The sequence below is a fragment of the Dendronephthya gigantea genome, unplaced genomic scaffold, assembly GCF_004324835.1.
Source record: "Dendronephthya gigantea isolate DGI-Jeju-01 unplaced genomic scaffold, DenGig_1.0 000062F, whole genome shotgun sequence".
Taxonomy (NCBI): Eukaryota; Metazoa; Cnidaria; class Anthozoa; order Malacalcyonacea; family Nephtheidae; genus Dendronephthya; species Dendronephthya gigantea.
This window is the reverse complement of record NW_021163072.1, coordinates 714,199-737,592: the sequence shown is the minus strand read 5'-3', so window position 1 is coordinate 737,592 and position 23,394 is coordinate 714,199. Positions and strand designations below refer to the sequence as shown.

The 23,394-nt window shown below is 35.2% G+C and overlaps 1 non-coding gene across 1 annotated transcript; it reads right to left on the bottom strand.

The window, feature by feature from the left end:
• Nucleotides 1-19,838: 19,838 nt before the first annotated feature.
• Nucleotides 19,839-19,911, bottom strand: Trnaa-agc. Its single transcript has one exon. It is a non-coding gene; the product is annotated as a tRNA-Ala (tRNA).
• Nucleotides 19,912-23,394: the final 3,483 nt, after the last annotated feature.

Sequence of the window (23,394 nt, the reverse complement as noted above, 5' to 3'; positions counted from 1 at the left end):
TCTGTCGTGATCAGCAAGGCGGCGTAAAAGAACGTCACGCGAACCAGAAAGAGAGAGGTTTCGCTGGGCCAAGAGAAGATGGAGGACTTCGGTGGACATGTCGGCGTAATTCGTGGCAGAACCAAGCGGCTGTTCGCTGGTGTGGTTGGCCGCGTTCGACGTCTCGCCATTGGTTTCCGCCACAGTTTGTTCGTTTTGACGCGATGGACGAGTACGGGTTGAACGGCGCTTTTTAGCTTGCTTCGGCATTGTAGTTTTTGTTTGTAGTTACTTTTGAAACGCAGATATATGTATTACTGCCTTTCGATAGAGACCTTTAAATATTTGACCGGCGTTGTGGACGCATTGGCTGAGGTCTTGCGAATGACCAATGCATGCATGGGGAGCAGGCAAAATCCTTGCAGAAAAAAGGGGGCCATTGTTCAAGTCCACGTGAAGGGAAAGACCGTCAGGGGAGATTCGATTGGCCGTAACACAAGTTTGCATAGGTTGTTCACATGCTAAGATGCAAGAGTTCGTTCAGATTTTGGACTTTATAACTATTAACATGCCTGGTAAAGACTGCTTTGTTCTATTGAGGCCTTGACCTTGCCTGGGCTAAAATTAGTGCATGCGACAACTATGACAGCTAGGCCAGAGATGGTCCATATGTAGGGTGAAATAGGACCTTCTAGAACATATTACTCCATTAACCGCAAATTTATACTTGCGTATAAATTTTTTATTAATTCTGTTGATTTTCATATAAGCTATCTATTATAATAATAATCAACTCAATATGTGTTGTGGCACTATAAATGCATGAGCCAGGTTTGTTATTGTATTTGCATATATTTCCGTTCCCGGTCAGACCAAAAGGTCATTTTGAGCTGATTATAATTTCATATTATATAATATTTACTTAAACTGAAGGTTTCCTGTCAGCATTTTTATCTAACAAACAAGTTTAGCACACAGCTACAAATTTCTTTGTTGAAACATGAAAGTCGAAGTTTAAAGCTTATAAAAGTGTAGTTTGTCGTATAGTGTGGTGTAATATGATCTGTAATATGTATTATGATTAATTTTGTTTTAAAAATATAATGCGCACCCCTCCCCCCAATCGTTCCGAAAAAAATAATCGGGAGAAATGTACCTGCAGTAGTCGGACTGAAAATTTTTGACTAGGGTATGAAAATTCCTAGATCCGCGCCTGCCATTATGTGCTCTTCAGATGCATCTTAAAGTCACCTATGTTTGTGATTAGTCTCGCTGAATTATTAAGAACATTCCATTCTTTTATGGATTGGTATGCTATAGATTTCTTCATAAAATCCGTTTTTGGTTTAGGTAATGTTAATGACATTTTTCTTCTCAAATTATACTTAGATGAATACCTAACAAATAAATCGTTCAATGTATAACAAATATATTCGTTCAATGTACTCCATTTGCATTTCTCCAAAACTTCACTTGTAACGAACACATAGTATATAAGGCTAATAAAACAAAGGAACATATAATAATATTGAAAAACATTCCATAGATTAGAATATATAAAACAGAAAGGTAATGGTGGTACTACATAAATTAACATGAAAATCAAAACACAAGCGCAACTTTCAATGAGAACAATTTTATAAAACTCATAAATAAAAGCTAAGAAGGTGCGATTGAAGAAAGCAAATATGATCTCCTTCACGACTTTATCATCATAGAAGAAAACAGAGCAATATTGCTTCCCGAGAAATACGCAAGAAAAATCATATCAAAAGAAAACTAGGGATCCAATGATAGTGCAAAGTTTTTATTAAAAGGCATGCGTTTTGGCTGCCTAATAATGAATGGCTTTGAAAAAAATGATTGAACGGAAATATTTCGACACTATAACCTGGTTTCAAACCAGTCCTTATGAATTAGGATCAGAGAAATATGACAAGGCTGTTTGAATTATTTATTTGCCGATTTAGTCTTTGTAACAAGAGTTAATTTGTGGCATAATATTTATCTATTTTATTTTACACTTTTTGCTATGAAGAAATATAGATACACATGGAATTACACACAGAGAAGAGGTTTTCCAATAATGGAGTTTGAAAACAGTTGAAATAATTGTTCAATAAACATTGAGGAATGAGACTAACATTAGGACAAATTAATCGACGAACAACTTTAAAACATATACACTTAAACAGGATAGCTGGGTGACAAACAACTTTAAAACAGAGAATAGCTGGAATTACACACACAGAAGTCTTTCTCGAATAACAGGTTCGCAAAAACGGTTGAAATAATTAAGTAAACATTGAGAAGTGAGATAAACATTAGGACAAACTTTTCGACAAACAAACAGATTACAAATCAAACAATGGAAGTAGCGGGGAGTTAACAAACAAGTCAAAAACGAACAAAGAATAACATTGGACGAAAACGTTAGGAAACGAAATACCCCGCAAATTAGTCATGCGCTATCGTAAAGTTAGCAACATGATTCGTTAACAATATAGTCAACGAACAAGTTGTATGACATTTCACACATACAGACATTAAAGTCCTGGTATTTTCAGGATTGTAGATCACATCAGTATATAGTTCAATGTAGAGTTTCATTAGAGACTATTCGAATGAAGTACGAGATTTCATGGTGTCTCTAACGGTACAAGGAAGCGTGTTCCATATAGCTTTGATATAATAGCTGTTTATCAAACCGACTGTTCGTTGAGTTTGACACTTGGTTACATTCAGTCTGGTACCATTGATCGCATTACCATCACTTGTTTCTTGTATTGGTACATTGATGAACGTATTACTGCCGGCGTTATTTATGATGCACTTAAAATTATACACCATATCTAAGTACATGTTCAAAAATTTAAAGTCTTTGTACAGTATAACCATTTAATGGGCTTGGCAATGATAATAGAAGTTTTGTAGCACGTCGTTGTATATGTTCAATGGTATTAGGTTGGACTATTAGTATTCGACATGCGTTCGTAGATTCATTGGCAGATAAATCGTAGATTCATTGGCAGATAAATCATAGTTGTTAATGTTTACTACTCTTCTTCGTGTGAGATAGAACAATGACATCTGTTCTTAACTGAAGATCCGTTCACCCGTTTCTAGAAATTGACAGGTCACCAGTAAATAATAATTGTCACTGGCATTAATTCCTCGTGGCTTTTATGTTTAACCTGTGTTGTTGTTGTCGTTGTTATTTTCCATTCTGCCTGAAATTCGCTCTTTATGATTGAACTTGATCATAGTTCGGTAGTTTTCATGTGACTTCATTGTATCACGATAACTGACAGTTCACAATTGATGGATGTATTCCAGGACCAGATATAGTGTGTAGTTATTAAAGTTATGGATCTCGGTTCTTGCTAGGTGTTGATAAAATCCAAATTTTATCATTTAGATTTGAGGATGCAATATTGTAGTTTGTGATTTTGTCTGCAATAAAAAATAAGCAATGGAGGGCAAGTGCTATTAGTGGAGGGCAAGGATCTTCTCGTCAGTGTATCCAGTGTTCTGGACATTTTACCTTTGCTTTGAAGAGTATCTTTAGTTTTTTACTCATTCTGGACATTCTACCTTTGTTGTAAAGAAAAACTTTTTTAGATTTTGACTATATTACCATGGATAGTGAACTAAACTTTTTTCGGGTTTTTTATATATTAACCATTTGTATTTATTATAGTAACTTAAATATCAAATTAGTGAGAGGAAAATAGGTTTATGGTCACTAAAGTACGATTCTAAAACTCCACTACTTTTTAGTCTTTCAGGGATATTAGTGTATATGTGATCAATTTGTGTTTTATAGTCTGTTGTGACTTGGTTAATAAGTTGCACGTATTGCTTTTCTTCGATTAAATACTTAGTAAGTGTATTTTTGTTGGATGCATTTTCAAGAAGGTTAACATTAAAATCACCAAGAATGATAACAGGAGTACTTGGATAATTTATGTTTGTAGAGTGTAAATGTTTTAAAGCGTCTATGAACCTTGAAATTTTTACTTCTGATTTAGAGCGATAAATTCCTACAATATTTAAATTATTAACTGGTTGGTTTACTTAAGTAATGTCATTTCTACATAATTATAGTTGCACCTGAAAGGTTCTGACGTTAGTTGTATATTGCCCTTTAGGGTGAAGTCATCATGAAGTCAATGGTGTTTATAACCAACTGAGTACAGGCCCATGGTTTTCGAACGATCGTTTGGGATTTGCTTTTTGAGTCTTTCTTTTAAGTTGTCAGATAAATCTCCAAGCACAATATCTATTGCTTTAACGTTGGTACTGAATAAATGGGTTGAAGATATTGGATAATCAGGATGTTGTGGACTAATGTTTAAAACTCTTTCTTTAAGAACTTCAAGATCAGCTTCAGTAGGATTGCCTTCTCTGATATGATATAAAATTTCAGCAAACTCCTTGTCTTCCCTTTGTCTCATAACTTCTGATAATTCAAACATTTGAAAATATTGTTGCCAGAGATTTGTTGCTAATGTAGTATAACCATCATTTGAATTCTCAAATATCCAATCATCAAATACGGGTTTCAGTTGAAATAAATCGCCAACGGTTATTATGCTAAGACCGCCAAATGGTTCTTTTGTGCCCATGATTTGTTGCAATCGTAAGTCAAGAAAAGCAAACATAGCACTGCCTACCATAGATATCTCATCAATAAAAATAGCTTGCATTCTTTCATCATTTTCATTTTTTTCCTGTTCTTTATGAGAAAGATCATCATCTACATTATCATCGAAATTACTCTCTGAAAGATAATCATCTATTAATGGTGAATTTTTGTAATTTTTGTTTGCTTTGTTGATTACCGTCACTTTTACAAATAAACCATGCGACAAAATCGGCCAGACATAACTTTTCCAATTTCCTTGGTCTTCTCTGATATCTTTTAATAATGTTATCTGACTCGATATCAACAGAATTATCAGGAAGTTCTTTAATTTATCCGTGCTTTTTAATAAGAATGTTCTCTCATCTGGGTCAGATGTATTGATAAATTGGATTTCTCGAGATGATTGTCTCAAAGGTATTTCCAGGATGAGGTAGACAGCCTCTTTCTTGTGCACTTTTTTCAACAGCGTTGAGAAATTTGTTACCAATATGTCTCACCTTGTTAACAATGTTTTTATTGCCTTCTTTTGCTCCTTCTTTGCATGCCTTGCGAAGTAACTTGCTGATTCCTCTTTGACCTTTTGTAATATATGAAAGGATATAAACAGCACAAGGATCTAATACGTACTGAATATCCATGTTAGCTTTCCATGCTCTGAGTAAATTTGGCTTGTAACAGTTGATTCTTATCTCAGCAGGCGATTGTTTCAATCACAAAGTGTTATGCTTAAGAGAAAGCCTTATGGCTTTTAAATATTGCTGTTCTGATAAATCTAATTTTTTGAGAAATTCATCAAAGGTCATGGTTTCATCAGATAGTGTCTAATAAAGAACATATCTGTTCTAAAGCTTTCTATTATATTGGGGCGACATTTTCGTCTAGATCAGTTTGAGACAAAGGCTCTAAAATCATAGTTCTTGGCATTGGTGGTAATGGAAAATTAAATCTGCAAACAGCATTTCCTCTTTAGTTTTTGATCATTGCAAATAGATCTTTCTTACATCTTTCAAAGTATGGAGGGGAACCGCGTAAATTTCTTAAAACTCTGAAACTTTCATCAAAATTGATCAGCTTATTAACAGAACTTTCTGACTTTAAATCTAGAGCGGTGAAAGTTTTACCGTTGGTTTTAGATTTACGCAATGATAAACTTGCACTTCCTTGAATTTGTCTGATCTGTAATTTTTTCAGTTTGTGAAAAATGTTTGGCACAGACTGAGTAACTCTTCCATCTTGACTTCGTAATTCTGATTTACAAACGGTACTATAGTAAACAGGTACAAGTTTTTCACTGTTATCAGCTTGACGTTTTCCACAGTAAATGGTAGGGAAAGATAAATATTCAGCATCTTTATCTATAAATATACCAAGTGGTCTATTTCCTTCTCCTGGTGCAAAACTGATTATTTTGTCACCATTTTGAGTAATGTCAGGCTCTTGTAATAATGTATCCATGACACCTGATGGTCGTTCAGTTACTTCACACCACTCATCGTCATTGTCAACAGAGTTGTTACTTGCTTCTGTCTCTATTGTTTCTTCACTTTGAGTATTTAATTGTAATTGAGATCTTATTGTATTCAATCTGTCTCTATCTAGTGTACAATAATTAAATCCTCTGTTCGCAGGAATTTTAAAGGCGGAATGAAGTGTATTTCCTCATATGTTAAAAGCAGCTTTACCTGTCGGGGCAACTTTTACAACACTGACATGATCAGGATCATTCTGAGGTTGAGAATTTAAGTATCTTATAAGAGCTTCATACAAAGCATTAGTGATTTTTCCTACACCAGCACCTCCAGTCTTGATAGAGTTCAGTACATGGTAAAAAAACTCTTTTTGGTCAACATTAAGTGATTGGACAAGTTTTCTAAAATCGGCATCATTCAGCCTTTTTGCAACAAGTCTTCGTCATCGTTTGTTCTCGTGGATATATACCAATATCATTTATCAAGTCGTACTGGGCATGTTGTTTATCTTTTCGAGGATCAAAGCATCCGTATAATTCACTTTCTTTCGGCCCAATTTCTCTGTCTTGTTCATCTCTATACTGCGTATTTGGAGCAACTAGATTTTCTTCACTTTCAATATCTTGTACTGCCTGATCAAGAACTTCGGTGTAATTCTCGTATTGTTTTCTGTTTTGTTCTATCACATCTTTGACAATTTCATACTGATCTTGGTAATTTTTCAAGTCCTGCAAAAGATCTGTACATTCATTCCTCCAAGCAGTGTAAAGCATTATTTGTTCTCTACAATAATTTTCTTGATCTTTGGTTTTATTAAATCTAACTGACCGTATTATTCTTGGCTTGTTCCTTTTCACCAGCGTTATTCCACCTTTCATTTCAACAACAATTCGCCTCTAATGTCCAGTGTCTGCCCAAACAAGCTTATATTTTTAACCCTGTTGAAGTTCTATGGGAGGGGCCACAACAATTGACCTTTTCGAAAACATGACAAGGTTAGCGTGCAATGTTGCATATGATATTTGCACAGCCAAAAATTCTTGTTGTATATTTGTGATTTTGTGTATACAAGCTCTTCCACTAGTCAAGAGATTTTTGCAGGGACATTGGAACAATGTGAGGGCAAGGGTGGCAGATTTTAATAAAAGGGCAATTTTGAATTGCTAAACATCAAAAGCTAGATGTTGCTGTTATCATGTTTCAGATTTGTATAAAAATAGGGAGACTGGGGGTGTTTTCCCAAAGATTTGACTGCATTTCTGAAGGAAACTTGCAAGACAATTGCCCAAAAATAAACTGTTATTGACGAACGCAAAATTTGTATATGCAGGGTTGAATAAATTAAGTTCTTTTAAATAATTTTACTTGTTATAGATATACTTATTTTTTAAATTACATAACGGCAAAAGTTAGTTACTTTAAGTTATATAGCTGTTTGAAAAGGACGAGAACGCATTATTTTATATTATAATAACAAATCTTTACCATAAATGAGGGAGGGGGGTTGCTGCCACCCATTTCCGGCATCCCTGGATGTTTGCCAATGTCACAAACTATGGGTTCCATATTCTGCCAATAAAACCAATAAATTTTATAACGGTATATCAAAGGTGTGTGTGCAACTCGAAAGTTGGACTGCGATTTCCAATTAAAGGCGTCGCGCGCCGAATTTTTTCTATTAATTTATTCAATTTACAACATGCAATACAAAGAATTTTTTTGCTAATGGTGTTTAAATAGATTGTGCAAGCTAAGGAGATTATAAATAAGTATTGCGTAAATGCAGGGACCAGTCGTTGAAAGGTGTGCGTTAACACTAACCCCAGGTTAAAATTTGACCTGCAGTTTTACTTCGTGTATTTCTGCATGTTTGCTTATTTCAAAACTCCAGAGAAGCAAACTCCTCCAGACATCGCATCCAGACAAGATCTCTGAGGGAATAGTTCCAAATTTATAGACGAGCTGCCAGGAAATTTGTTTTGTATTTTAAGTAAACCTATGGTTTAACTAACGCAGCTTTGAACAACCAGCCCCTGAGGTGTAAATGCATTTGCCACGCCTTGATCTCATTTCTTTTAGCTCCGGCACGTCACTCATGTTTTCAAATTTTTGACTGTTTTAATTTTGCGATTCAATAGGTAAAAACGAAAATATTTGAGAGTATATTCATAGTATTATAATCAAAGACGATAGTTGGTTGATAGAAGAAACAAATAACTCTACCAGGAAAACAATAGTGAATACTTATTACATGTGATATTTATTCGCAAAAAATATGATACAAACGTTGACTTCGGGTAAACAAGCAAACATATAAACATAGAGAATGGCGCATTTGTTTGCAAATGACAGTGTGGTAGGGGCTATAACATTAGACCTTTATTAAGACATGACAAATGTCAAATCTGACGAGTACAAAAATAGAACGATTTGTTTACACCACAAAAGTTATACAGAAGTGCACACAAGTAGACTCGAAAACCTTTAAAGAGTGCAATGTTGAAATCAGTGAAATCGAAAAAGCTAGCGAAACATAAAACCACTCCAAAAGTCGGTGAAGAAGCACCATGTGATATACAAGGTAAGAGACCAAATGAATTTGCATGTAACAGTGGTTCAGTTTCAGACAGCCGAGGACAGCTCCGACGAGATGGCGTAGTGGGATATATTCAGTGCATATCCCCACCAAAACAAAGTCGGAAAAATGCAGAATATAGCAATTTCAAGCTGCAGAGTGAAAGTGGTGTTGTACCGGGAGTGTGTTTCTCGCCGACAAAGCGCAGCATCTTGGCGTGGCGCAAAGCCACGAAAACAGCGGTAAAGTTGGATCGTTTCAACTATGCATTGGAGGGAAAAACAATTTTTCTCAACGACATGACAAAGATATCAGTGCCAAATTCATCCGAATACGATTTTCAGTCGTTGACAGCAGTATCCATCAAAAGGACCTGCAATCTATCATCAAAAATTCGATGGACATGGATTTGGTAGACTTTGTCACTAAAGTAATTGCAAAAGACACAGTCGTACAAGTAGTTGGTTCCTCTCAGTTACGGAAAGCGGAGTGTCTCGTGGCGGACGAATTGTGGAGACAGGCAAAACTCGTTCTTTGGGAAAATTACATAGAAAAGGTACTGGTTGATAACGTGTACGCATTCAGCAATGTCCGCATGCGAACCGACGCAGTTTATGTCCTTGGCGGCAAAGTGATCCTCAACACGACCAAAGATACAACTGTTTCCAAGCAAGACGACCATCCCCTCACTAACCTCGTTGAAACTTTAAAAGAAAACGATCTTTTTAATAGCAGCACTTCGTTAAAAGTACCTCTAATCCACGCCGTCAACGAGATTATTCGCTACAAACAATGTTGCGACTGTAAAAGAAAGATAAAGCAAGACAGCGCAAAGGTAGCCATCAAGTGCGACTCTTGTGGTCACTTTGTAAGAAGTCTCATGTGCCAGCTCAATCTGTGTTGTAAATTTAGTTGCCAGCATGATTCGCCTGATGATAAAAAGCTTGTTCGCTACATAATGTTCAAAGATTGCATTGAAGCGTTGGTTGGGGACATTAGTGACCTCGATGACGACGAACTTTGTGAGAAATTGTTGTCATTACAAAATTTCGAAACCACATTCAGCAATGACAATGTAGTGAGTAAATGTACTCTTTTATGCTGAACTGTATTATAAACAGTCCATATTATGAACTATCTTATAAACTTCATATTCTTCTTATAAACTTCATATTCTTCATAATCGTAATAAACCAACAAACTGTTATACGAACAATTGACATTGGGGTAAAAATTTACGGTAACATGCATGCATATAAATTTATATTCTGAAAAGTCCGTTATTGTAACCGGGGAAAATATTTCTAAAAATAAATACATAAACTGATTTAGTTTGGATGTTTGATTAGTTTTCAAAAGTTATCCATGCTTTATATCTTATGTATGATTGATTTGAATTTATTAATTATTTCAGTTACTTTGCAAATGGTGGTATTTAATCAATGAGTACTATACTATATGTGGGACAATTTCTTCTATTTACTGTAAGTTTGAATTGTTATCGCAATTGTCCTGGCAAAATTTTATTATACAATGCAGAATATTGTCAACATAGATATGGACATAAATACACAATCTCGCCTAGCCCTAGAATTTGCGTCATCTGAAAACAACAACACAGCCCAACTGCGTCAGTGTTTACAATATTTAATATCCAAAAGCCCACCGCCAAAACTGCTTTGACACTCATGAAAGTTCGAAAACATTTCATTTTAAATTTATAATAATAAACACATGATAAACAGATCACACAAAAATGGAACTTAGCTCTACAAAATATTACCGTGGCGCAAAACCGAAATTCTGATAACGAAACCAATTCGAGTCTGCATGACGCCTCCCAGCAAATGTTCGAGCAGTGTCAAAATTTTCAGTAGACAAAATCTATAGTTTTATAAACTTTTTTAAATCTTGTTTTGCTGTGCGCTTAAATGAGGGGCTGCATGTTTTACCAGATGATGCAAACTCGAGATTTAGGTCCCGTTTACACAGTTAACTGTACCGTTTTCATATTGTTTAGTAGGATTAGCCTTTTGTTTTCTTTTCCTCAGAGAACTGAAAACAATATGAAAACGCTACGAAAACAGTACAGTGTAAACGGGGCCCTTAGGCGACAATGTGTATTTATATACTATATATATTTGGGAAGTTTCTGTGTCAAAACAGTTTCAGTAGACAAACAATATTTAAAACCTTGTTTTGGCTGTGCGGTTCTAATCGAAGCTTGCAAATGGTTGCCATAACTGTAATAAAATATAAAGTACTTCCACCCACTTGTGATAATCTAGCAACTATGTTTTTATTCCATGCTATTGATGACGAGAAAGGTACAGGAACTCTAGATGGCTCTCGTAATCTCGGCTTTTGACATGTGTTTAAAATCGCGATCTGTTTCAATTAAAATTATTATATGGATGGGTATATACCAAGGTTAATAAATATTTCTTTCACTTTATTTGCATCTGAATGAAATTTCGTTCTTTGCGACTTGCGTTGTTGTTGCATTTTGGTAATGTAGTAGAGCTTTGTTTGTTTGTTTCTGTACACATAGTATTACAGCCTTCTATAGTTTTAGTGTCTGAGTGTAGCCATCTCTTCTGTGGAGTAGCACCTTGTGGCTTATGCAGTCGCTGTATAATGAATATACCGTCTAAATATTATCGGCACATAAACTGAATGCCCGCATGCATGACATTAATTTACATAGTGTGTCGAATTTCAAATATTTTCTCAATATTCACGTCTGAAATATTTATAATATTCACGTCTGAAATATTTATACATTTAAAAACAACACTGTCTCTCACTCCTAATTGGCATGAAACGCAACACCTACTTGAGACTGCAAAAAAGGTTAAAGGCCTTTATACTATGCAAAAAACTGTTAAGAAGAACCCTAATGAAGATGTAACAAAAACTGTGCATAATTTCCTAACACCTGCAAAAATGGAAAAATATCCACCAGCAATACAACATGGAATAGATAATGAACCAGATGCTAAAAAGTATTACATTAGAACAATGACAAAAAGAACATAGAAATTTGGTGGGGGTGTTGACGAGAATGGATATGTTTTCTAAGAAGAATCCGTATACATTATTTTCAAATTCAGACTGGAATGGCTGTATGTGGTGTAGCACAATGTGATTTTATTGTGTTCACCAAAAAAAGGTATACATGTTGTTCAAGTTGACTTAGATGAGGATTTTTGGGAGTCAACTATCAGTACAGTTCAGGCATTAGTATACCTGTAGTACATGAGTACAGGCATTTTACACCAAGGGCCGGTTGTTCGAAAGATGGATAACTTATCCAACAGATAAGTCCTATCCAATGGATAAATCTGCTATCCAGTGGATAGTTATCCATTGGATAAAAATGCGTTGCACAAAGCGTGGATAGTGAAGTGGATAGCTATCCAATAGATAAGTTAAAATTTGCCAGAAGAAAACAGGATTATCCTGAAATTTCGTTCCACAACGTCAGCTGTTGCTAAGCATTTATAACATTGAATTCATAATCATTACGAATTCTCGAGTATAGTTACTGAATGGAAAAGACTTGAACAAGTGATTTGCTCGAACTTTGCACTTCACATCCATAGTGATTTTATTAAACACATTGCAATTTTATTCCTTGACCTTGCGACGCTTTGCCTTTCGGTTCCATAACAAATTTATATAGGAACACTATTTTAATGTTCGTGAATGAAATTACTTAGCAAGTTTCCTTGGAATAGGTTTAATCTTTCTTTGCATATTCGCGTTTATAAACTGATTATAAGCGTATAGTAAATTTACTGCCTGTTATAAATGCGAGGATGTCCAAAAAATCGCCGCTCGGAACGGGATGTGTAGGCAACGTGAAACGCTGTTGCGACAAATTGCACCTCGAAAACATGTTTAATAGTGAATACAATCATGATGTGTATTAGTTTGTTGAAACACAGTAACAGGAATATTGCATTTTTGTCCTATTTTATATAAATGTTTACAGTGTTACCTTAATAAGTAATGTATGAATAGTAATGAATGAATTACTTGAAAAAGCTGCACATGAATGCAGAGAAGATGATGTAAAAAGCAAGTTGAAAAAGCTTGGATCTGTGTTCTTAACAATAGAAAAGTCAGTGCGCAAGAAGCCGCATTCAGATTGCTTTCTCTACCTTTAAAATACACAAGTAGAAAAGTAGTGTTTGTAACAAAAGAGTGTCAATGCTAAAGCCTCAAAGCATTTTAGCAAATATAGATGACAATGATGAAAATATTTTCTTCACATCACTTCTTGATAGATACGCATCTCGCCTAAATAATTAGAATATATGTGTCTTGCTGAATTTGCAGCAACTTATACGACAGGCGGTAGACAAAGCGACCATGAATCCTTTGACAATAACAGCACAATCCAGCAATGTGTCTCAAGTACAACAATATGTTGAAAAATGGTCTTGGTCATATGAGAAAACGGAAACGGCACTGTGTCATAAGGGTAAGTTGAAAGGAATACACGAATAGCAAACACAGTTTAAGCAAGACAGGAATACTTAGACTACTATTTTGTAAAAATGGACCACATAGAATTCACTTTTTAGATGTCTCATATACGTTTTATCGTATTATAGGTTCCACAAAGAAAAATCTGAAAGGGAAAAAAAATACAGAAATTTAATTATGCGCTGTATTATCCATGGAGAGATGAAGATGTGGATTTGAAAGCCAATTTTGAATCTTTTAAAGAACATTTCCAACATATTCAAGAAATCATTTGTTCCAATGAAGCCATGTTTAGTCAGAATGCTGATGAAATTATCACAGCTCATGACAATTTAGAAAGAAGGGGACCTCCAGAGAATATTAAATCCCAATATCAACCGGCAAGCAGCGAGAGACTGAACGCTCTACGATAAGACGTAGAAAAATTAAAGCTTCTGGTCATTGACAAGGTTTCCATGGTAGGTGCAGATTTGCTTTACCACATTCATCGTCTGCAAGACATCACCGGAAAATCGGATCGCTTTGGAGGAATAAGCATATTAGCCGTTGGAGACTTGTATCAGCTGCAAAATCATTGGTCAAAATCATGTTTTTGGCCTTCCATCAGACAGGTTTAGCGAACAATCCGAGAAATTGTCTCGAAATTATCCATATTAATATTAATATCCATATTAATAAGATCATAGCTTTATTAGACTGAAAATATAATAATTATATCAACATACTACACACCAATTTTTCCAAAGCTTTGATTTTTACATTTTCCCCTTTTCAGTAACGCACAACTACATGGTTCCCTGTGGGGGGAAAACTTCCGTATATTTCAGTTGACAGAAAACATGCGTCAACGAGAAGACCACGCTTTTGCTTATGTACTCATGAATGTAAGAATAGCCAAATGTTCAGAAGAAGATATTACCTTGTTGACATCTAGAGAGATTTCGAAATCCGACGTTTCATACCCAACAGAGTTGCTGGATGTATTTAAAACAAACAAAGACCTGGACAAATACAACTCTGCTCATTTACAAAAACTTACAACTCCGTTTCTGACATAGCAAACGGAGTGTGTGGTTCTGTGGTGGGTATTGACAGCACAGACGACACTGTTCATACCATTTTAGTCCAATTCAACAGTAGATGGGTTGGCGTCAAGAGATTGTTGAAAGTCAATACAGACAAACCTATTCCACCGCTGTTCCAATCAAACGACACAATGTGAAATTTTATACAGAAAGAGGGAGATGCTCGGTACAAGCTATATGTACACAATTCCCACTCACCCTTGCATGGGCGTGCACCATTCACAAAGTTCAAGGTAAGACTTTGGATTCAATTGTCGTTTCAATGAAAGGAAGGGGTCGCTTTATGCCTGGTCAAGCTTACGTTGCTGTAAGTCGAGTGAAGACAGAACAAGGCCTACCTTTTTTAGGATTTGATGCCACGTCATTCCGAGTTAATTCTTCAATACAGACAGAAATGGCATGTCTTCGGCAGGACCCAATACTACCAATTCAACCCCTTACGAAGTTTCCTCATGATGAATGGGTAACAATTCGACTCCTGGATATCAGATCTTATTTGGAACATCTACAAGACCTTAAAATTGATCCCATTCTAAATTCCATCGACATTTTTTGCTTTACTGGGACATTCTTAAAAGAAGGACAACATTTCCTAGAAAATGAACAGATCCTACCAGAAACCAGATGTTTCAGAGCAGACAGACCTTCAATACTGGGAAGAGGCAGTGGATTGATGACATTCGCTGAAGCGAAACTCTCACCATTGCGCTTCAACTTAGAAATCCAAGGTCTGGAATACCTTGCATTAGCTGTCACTAAAAATCCAGGTTAATATTGTATCTATTTACAGATAAACATCTATGAGCCCTTCAACATTCAATGAGAAGTTTCACAATCTTGTCAACCAACTTCAAAGAAGCATACTGACAATTATTCTGGGAGATTTTAACATTGACCTTCTCCTATTTCCAAACCACGATATTGTCCATTATATGAACCAGTTGGGGTTCTACCAATTTGTTTAGGTGCCTTCAACAGACCATGGTTCAATTTTAGATAACGTACATATCAACAGGAATGATCTAGTGGCTGTCGAAATTGTAGATACCTACTACTCAGATCATGATTTAGTATCTATTTCTTTAAATATTAAATATAACGCTATTATTATCTTCGATAGCTATGTTGTAATCCTTTATATCAGGTGTATATCAACAGGAATGATCCAGTGGCTATCCAAATTTTAGATACCCACTACTCAGATTATGATTTAGTGTCTATTTCTTTAAATATTAGATATAACGCTATTATTATCTTCGATAGCTATGTTGTAATCCTTTATATCATGTGTATATCAACAGGAATGATCTAGTGGCTGTCGAAATTGTAGATACCTACTACTCGGATCATGATTTAGTGTCTATTTCTTTAAATATTAAATAGAACGCTATTATTATCTTCGATAGCTATGTTGTAATCCTTTCAAAGTTTTCGATTTGATGCCTATATTATATTCTCTGCAAATACTCAAAACGGCTCTTCGAAAGGTGACTTGATTTTCAAACTAAAAGCCATCACAGTGCATTTGGTACACCTGGCTGCCCTGTAGTACTCATTGTTAGCGGGTTTAAATCAATATCACTATTTTTCTAAATGTCTTACAGTAAAACTAAGATGCACGGCCGATCATTGTATAGTTATATTCCTATAACTTTTATATCTTGAAGAAATAAAAAGCTACATACAGAACAATTTGTTGCTGTTTAACATTATAACAAATATACATGTACACAATTTCTAATAGGGCTTACTGTAGTCCTTAGGTTGAAATACAATTAAGTTGACGGTCACCTTTTGAACTGTATTGCACTGTATAGCTTAATATTGTACAGGGTGTATCAATAAAAAGGAGTCGTTTAGAAATTCACCTTATAATTATAATTTGAATGCCTGCGTAAACACAATGGAATCGGATTTTATGCATGGCAAGTTATATCGTTCAAGATATTAAATATATAGTTATATCGTTCAAGACAAAATTCAATTCAATTGTGTTTACTCATGGGTTCTGTAAGTCTCGTTTTTATATACACCCTGTGCAGTATTGCTTCTGGTCATATGTATAATATTCTACAACAACTGTACAACAGTTTACAACAACTGGAAAGAATACTAGTCATGCATGACTAATTAAAATTGTTGACATTGAAAAACACTCTGAAAAATGTCTCCCACAAACCAAATGAATTGAACACCTATCTTCAGAAATTACAATAATATAATCAGTTTAAGTATAACTTTATTGTCATACATGATATAATAAAAGCGTGAATTTCTATTCAAAAAATTCAATACCCAGTATTGGAGGTATAGGCCGTATTCTGTGGCCGATTATCATTCAGTTTCGTTGCCACCCTTTGGGCACTACTTGAAAACACTAGAAAATTAGGATAAATTATAGAAAGTCTAAATTCACTTGTTTTCACCTTCACAAACCTGCAGTTTTCGAGCATTTCATATTCGAAAAATCAGTGAATTTGCATGTTTTGCAATACACCAACGCCATTTTGATTCAGGAAATGTCTGGGATACTTGGTGTAATATACGACATATATAGCAGATTCAGCAGTTTTTTACCGGTATTTAAATGAAGTTTCCAGCATTTTTGCTGTTCAAGCTAGTTTCAACAAGGAAGCTTTGAGTGGAATTATTACGAGGTTTTTCGCAAATTCTCATAGTTTTTCAAAACTAAATTAGTCAGAGAGGACGTAGACAACAATTAATCAGAAAAACATCCGGCAATTTGCGATTTTCTTATAGCATTCTGCTCTTGGAATTTACAAATAAATAAGAACAACTTTATTTACACACATCAAAATGAACCACGAGCGTTTTGTTTCTAGTTAAGTTATATAAGATAATTACTACACAATTCCTTTCCAGCATAAATTTTGTTTTAAAATAATATTTTAAAATAAAATTTTGTTCTAAATAATATCTCAATTTCAGCTTCACATTTTCGTGTGCAAGCCCTCTTAATATCAGTGGAAAGGAACCACCCCCCCGGTAGCATAATTTTGTTAATGAAAAACCAAACTTGGCCTAGGTATACCAGATAAGTCTTAACTATCTCTAGGAACACAAAAATTTGCCAAATTCTGCAAAATATCCTGAAAAACGAAAATTTTACATTTGGGACATTTTTTTTGATACACCCTGTAGTTTAAACTATATAATACAGAAACAACATACTGCATATCTTAAATCAATTTCAACTAAATAAATTTGTGGGAGAATTACGAGCGCCTTATAATTTTAAAACACAAATAAAATGTTAAACTCAACCCTTTTAATCGGACAGCTAATATCGACGTCATCTACGAAATCCAGATTAGATCCTGCTCCTTCAAGTTCATCATCGTCATCAGATTGAGCCAGATCATAACTGCTATCATCCTCGTTACCATTTTCAACTACTGCATTCTGGCAATCGCCACATGAACATAGCTCGGTGCACTTTAAGTCAGCCTTTTTGCAGGAACAACGCATGGTTGAGCATCCAGTCTTGCACTCAACACGATTAAAGCTCTCGGAATGTGTCATCCAAGTTATCTTCAGCTCTTTATCGTCAAGTGTCCAGCTGTTGCCAACCAGTGATGGAAGATCGACTTCTGCACTTAAACACTGATACCATGATGCTGCTTGATTGCTAATGCCATTACTGGAAAAAGCATGAAAGCCTGGTAAACAAAGAGCAACATCCACGCCCAAGAATTTCGAGATAATTGCTACAAATACGCAACGACGTTTATCTCCCGTGCCAGTCAAAAAGAAAACCTCTTTCTGCATCTGTTGTTGCATGGCAATCGCAGGTATAAGAACATCTGTATCAGGGCTTTTGAAAATAATTTTATCGTATGTTGCTGCTGCGTGGTTAGCATGTAGAATTAAACGAGTGTCTGCTTCCTCGTGGTTGCTATGAAGCGAAGAGACCTCATTACTTGTAATACTATAGTTCGGGGAATCTTTCTTTAGCAGTTACGTACATAGTTGCATGAAATGGAACACCACCAAGAGGAGTTACATGACCTCATGAGTCATGACCTTCAGTGTTCCAATAAAAAAGATATGAGGGATTCCTTATTTTCACCGCATTAAAACTTTTTCCGCTGTTTTGGAACACTCTGATCTTTTTGGAAGATGTGAACTTTCTGGACTCCTTTTTTACTTTTCAGCTCTTCGTTGTCTTTCTGCATTTTTTATGCTCAACTAAGGATACCTGTCTGCAACAATCTAATCGTTTGGAATTATACTTTCATGCTAGTGTGATGAGGTTTTTAAAAGAGCATTATCGCCAAATGTTTTTCATTTTCCTTTCATTGACTGAATAACTGCCATAGCATCTACAATCAGTGCATTGTTGTTAAATGCACGAACATTGACTTCTAGATTTCCAGATTCATTTTTCAATACTTCAGCAAGTTTAGACTTGGCCAACTTGGCAGTTTTCACAAGTCCTCTCACGGTTTCATAAGGAAAATGTTTGAAATTTGTTCTGTTTCAATTTCGTAAAGATGTCTGGGTCTTCGCTCAAAAAATTCGTTTTTAGTTGGATTGATGATAATAAGATAAAGGCGTTGGTAATTAACTGTGTCAAAAAAACTGAGATGTTGTAAATAGTTTTGTTAAGAAACGTGTGTATTATAAAGGTAGTTAATATAAAACAAAGGTTATGCTGGAAAGGAATTGTGTAGTAATTATTTTATATAACTTGACTAGAAACAAAACGCTCGTGGATGATTTTGATGCGTGTAAGCAAAATTGCCGGATGTTTTTCCGATTAATTGTTGTCTACGTCTTCTCTGACTAATTTAGTTTTGAAAAACTATGAAAATTTGCGAAAAACCTCGTAATAACTCCATTCAAAGGTTCCTTGTTGAAACTTGCTTGCATAGCAAAAATGCTGGAAACTTCATTTAAATACCGGTATAAAACTGCTGAATCTGCTATATATGTCGTATATTACACAGAGTATCGCAGACATTTCCTGAATCAAAATGGCGTCGGTGTATTGCAAAACATGCAAATTCACTGATTTTTCGAAGATGAAATGCTCGAAAACTGCAGGTTTGTGAAGGTGAAAACAAGTGAATTTAGACTTACTATAATTTATCCTAATTTTCTATTGTGTTTTCAAGTAGCGCCCGAAGGGGGGCAACGAAAATCGTTTTTTAAGTGACTTTTCGTGCCAGAGAATACGGCCTAGTATGCAGTTTCTGAGTGCCCTCTAGTTATTTATGTATTTGACAAACTTGCCACCTACCATTTCTTCAACTGTAACAAACTCTCCATTTAAATGTATATGTGATGTTGCTACTCTGAGTCACCAAACGGGCAAGCTGAAAAATTAGCTTGACCACGGTGGGAATCGAACCTGCGACCTTTGGTTTGCTAGTCCAATGCTCTTCTAACTGAGCTACAAGGTCAAGACGGTTTGAGTGGTTGATATTTTGGAACTGAGTCTAGTCCCTTCCATATCTGTGTGTCTTAAATTAATAGTGATGATGCAAAGACTCAGGTGTGTATATTAAATGTATATGTGATGTTGCTACTCTGAGTCACCAACCAGGCAAGCTGAAAAATTAGCTTGACCACGGTGGGAATCAAACCCACAACCTTTGGTTTGCTAGTCCAATGCTCTTCCAACTGAGCTACAAGGTCAAGACGGTTCGAGTGGTTGATATTTCGGAACTGAGTCTAGTCCCTTCCATATCTGGGTGTCTTAAATTAATAGTGATAATGCAAAGACTCCGGTCTGTATATTAATTGTATTATTTGTATATGTGATGTTGCTACTCTTAGTGTGAGACATTATTTTTCTTGCAATTCATGAAAATCGTTCGGACAGCTCGTCCAGTTTTCGGACGGGCAATTTATACCCTCAAATGATCGTCATTTGACACTCAGGTATGCTGAATTTTGATATTTACTATTCAAATTTATGCTGAATTTTGATATTAACTTTTGAAATTTTATGTAAGATAAATATTACACACTTAATGTATGCTCCCGAGGGAAATAGCGAGTTTTGTCTTCCCAAGAGTCTGAATGTTTCCCGTCGAGGGAAACATTCAGACTCGAGGGAAAACAAAACTCACTATTTCCCGAGCGAACGTACATTAAGTGCTTTGTTATATAGGAACAAAAGCATACATGTTACACAACAATTTTATATTATAAACACTTTACCATCAACAATTAAGCCTATGTGACCCGACTTTATAATGTAACAAACAAGCGTTCTCAAAACCTTCGCATGCAGCCAACAATTAAATTAAATTACAAACAATATTTTCGCTTTGAAATGTCATTTTTTGTAGAAGTTAATGGTCACATTTGCTCCGGCAAAAGCCCCAGAATTAAAATTGACCATTTCTTGGCTGTGAGAGGCAAAATTCTGGGTCAATATAGGTGACTGTGAGCTGTTTGTAGTTTGCATACAAACAATTTCTTCTGCTTCGTTTCGAGCTTCGTTTACAAGTACAATTTCACTTGAAGTACTAGCTTCTGTAAAGCAAGCGCTACTGAGCGAATGTGAAATTTGTATTTGTTTCATCTCTGAGAGTCGTCTTGAATACGAGCGAATGCTACTCTCAGACAATGTCACCAATTGAAGTCACCGAAATATTTCCGCTACAAATTTGTCATAGGCAAATTCTGCACTGACACCGCCCTTTTCCAATTCTCAACAATTGTTTTATTATCAGTTGCAATTATAATGCACTGCAATCTAATAATTACACTTGTGCAAAGTATAACCCAGTAGCAGTTATACCACAATTGATACCTTCCTATACAGGGTGTCCCAAAAAAAACGAAAACTATTGAAATCACTCATTGTTAAAACTTGAATGCCGTGTTCACGAATTTCAACCCATGGGGATTTAATGCAACTTATAAAATACTAAATGCTTTGTGTTGCTAGAGAAAGGGGAATATGTCGAAGGTCATGGTCCTTGAGATGCACATTAAAATATTGTTATCCATATTTGTGAATTGTAAATATTGTTAATAAATATCATTTTTGCGTACAAGCAAATTTTACTGCATCATATGCATGCATAAAAATGCGTATGGTAAACATTTATACACTTATGGGTCCCAACAGACTGTTTAGGCATTCAAACTCTAACAATTGCATTGTTATGGGTGATTTCAATAGTTTTCGTTTTTTTTGGGACACCCTGTATATTTAATACTACGAATGTTTTTTATTCACTTCATTTCTACTCTCACACACAGGTACCACACTTATACCGCTTTTTCCTTATGGTATACTCTTCACCAGCAAGCCTAACGCTAATGGAATTTATTCTTTCTACACCAAAGTAAGACAATAGCATAACGGTAGACCGCATAGGTGCACAGCATAATCATACATTGTTATCAAATATTTATAATCGTGTCGATAGTTTATAATAATGAAAACTATATTCTTTTTTACTTTCAAACTTTATGACGAAAACTAATCTTCATGTCTGTGACTTGATGTCAAACAAAGCGACATCAATGTCACCCATTGAAGTCACCGAAATATTTTCCGCTACAAATTTGTCATAGGCAAATTCTGCACTGACACCGCCCTCTTCCACTTCACAACAATTGTTTTATTATCAATTGCAATTATAATGCACTGCAATCTAATAATTACACTTGTGCAAAGTTCATATTTTTATTACCTATATCATACCGTCTGTACCAACGAAAAATTGGTGTTTTCCATCGGTATTTTCACCTGATAGTTAACTCTATAGATCAAGACTTCGCGATTTTCCGTTGCATGTTTCTTAAATATACATGCACGCAAAGAATATTATACCTAAAAAAAATTGCGCAATGCCATATATTCATCATTCTCCAATCATATATCGATTTTCAGCCATTTCGTAAATAACGTGCCATATGTTACAACGGTATTATTATAATACATTGTAATCGTGTGGATAGTTTATAAGAATGTAAACTATGTTCTTTTTTACTTTTAAACTTTATGATGAAATCATGCCTGTCTTGCGCAAAGTCCATATACATAAATATATGAAATTTACACAAATTACAAATAGTGTGATGCTAAAGCCTCGTTTTTCAAACGAGCCGACATCCATGTCAAGGATTGGACGTCACCTAAATATTTCCGTTACAAATTTGTTATAGTCTTTTGATTTAAGCGTCCATCTAAAGATTCAGCTGTTCATTCTACACACTGCCTTCTTCTATATATTGCACAGCAATTATCTCAACTTTATCCGCAAATCGTTTTGCCCATATTTTTTGCAACTATTGCTAACCGACTAGACTTGCTGGACAACACGCTAAAAACGGCTTACGAGCAACATATCGATTGGTCTCACTTCCCACCTAATCTACGGCAGGTAAGTTACTTAGTTTTTGTTTTTGTCAATTTTATAGGCAGTTAATTGCACATTTCATGGTAAGTTGTTATAGTCCATATACTTAACTTATTTTAATTTCTCATTCACGCTTTCAGTAAACAATTTGACATATCACTAATTCGTTACCAAAATTATTTCAATGTTTTTGTCAACCATATTGACTATTTGTATATTGCTATTTTATATTGCATATTTATTCTTTTCGAATACACATATATACATATCATACGTGTTTTAAATGTTAATATAATTATTTTCTTCGTAGATGTGTCGCCTGTTTGCTAAAGGGATGAAACAGCAGGGAGCACACTTTTCATGTCTTTCTTGACATTGATATCTTTCTGTCAGGGTCATGCTGCTATTGAAGTACAACAATTTTGGACTGAGCCCGTTATTATCTAGTTAAGTCATTGTTCTTCCAACAGGTGAGCATGCTTTATTATACGTGGGAATAATATAGCTGTTACCACAGTAATCTTGAGTTTTATTTTTTTCTCCCTCCCATTCAGAACTCATGGTGCATAAAAGCCTTAGTGAGTTAAAGAATACTATTTTCGCCTTATTAATCGAATTTCCGCTGGCTTTCATTCAAAAGATTAGTTTTCTCCCGCACTTTTCGGCACACTTTTCGCTCGCTTGCATTTGGAACCACAGATCTCCTTTACTCGTGTATAAAAGCAAAGTCAGTTTCGCGTTATTGCATGTCGCACACTCAAAAGGACAATTTTTCCTCAAACACTTTAAGAATCGG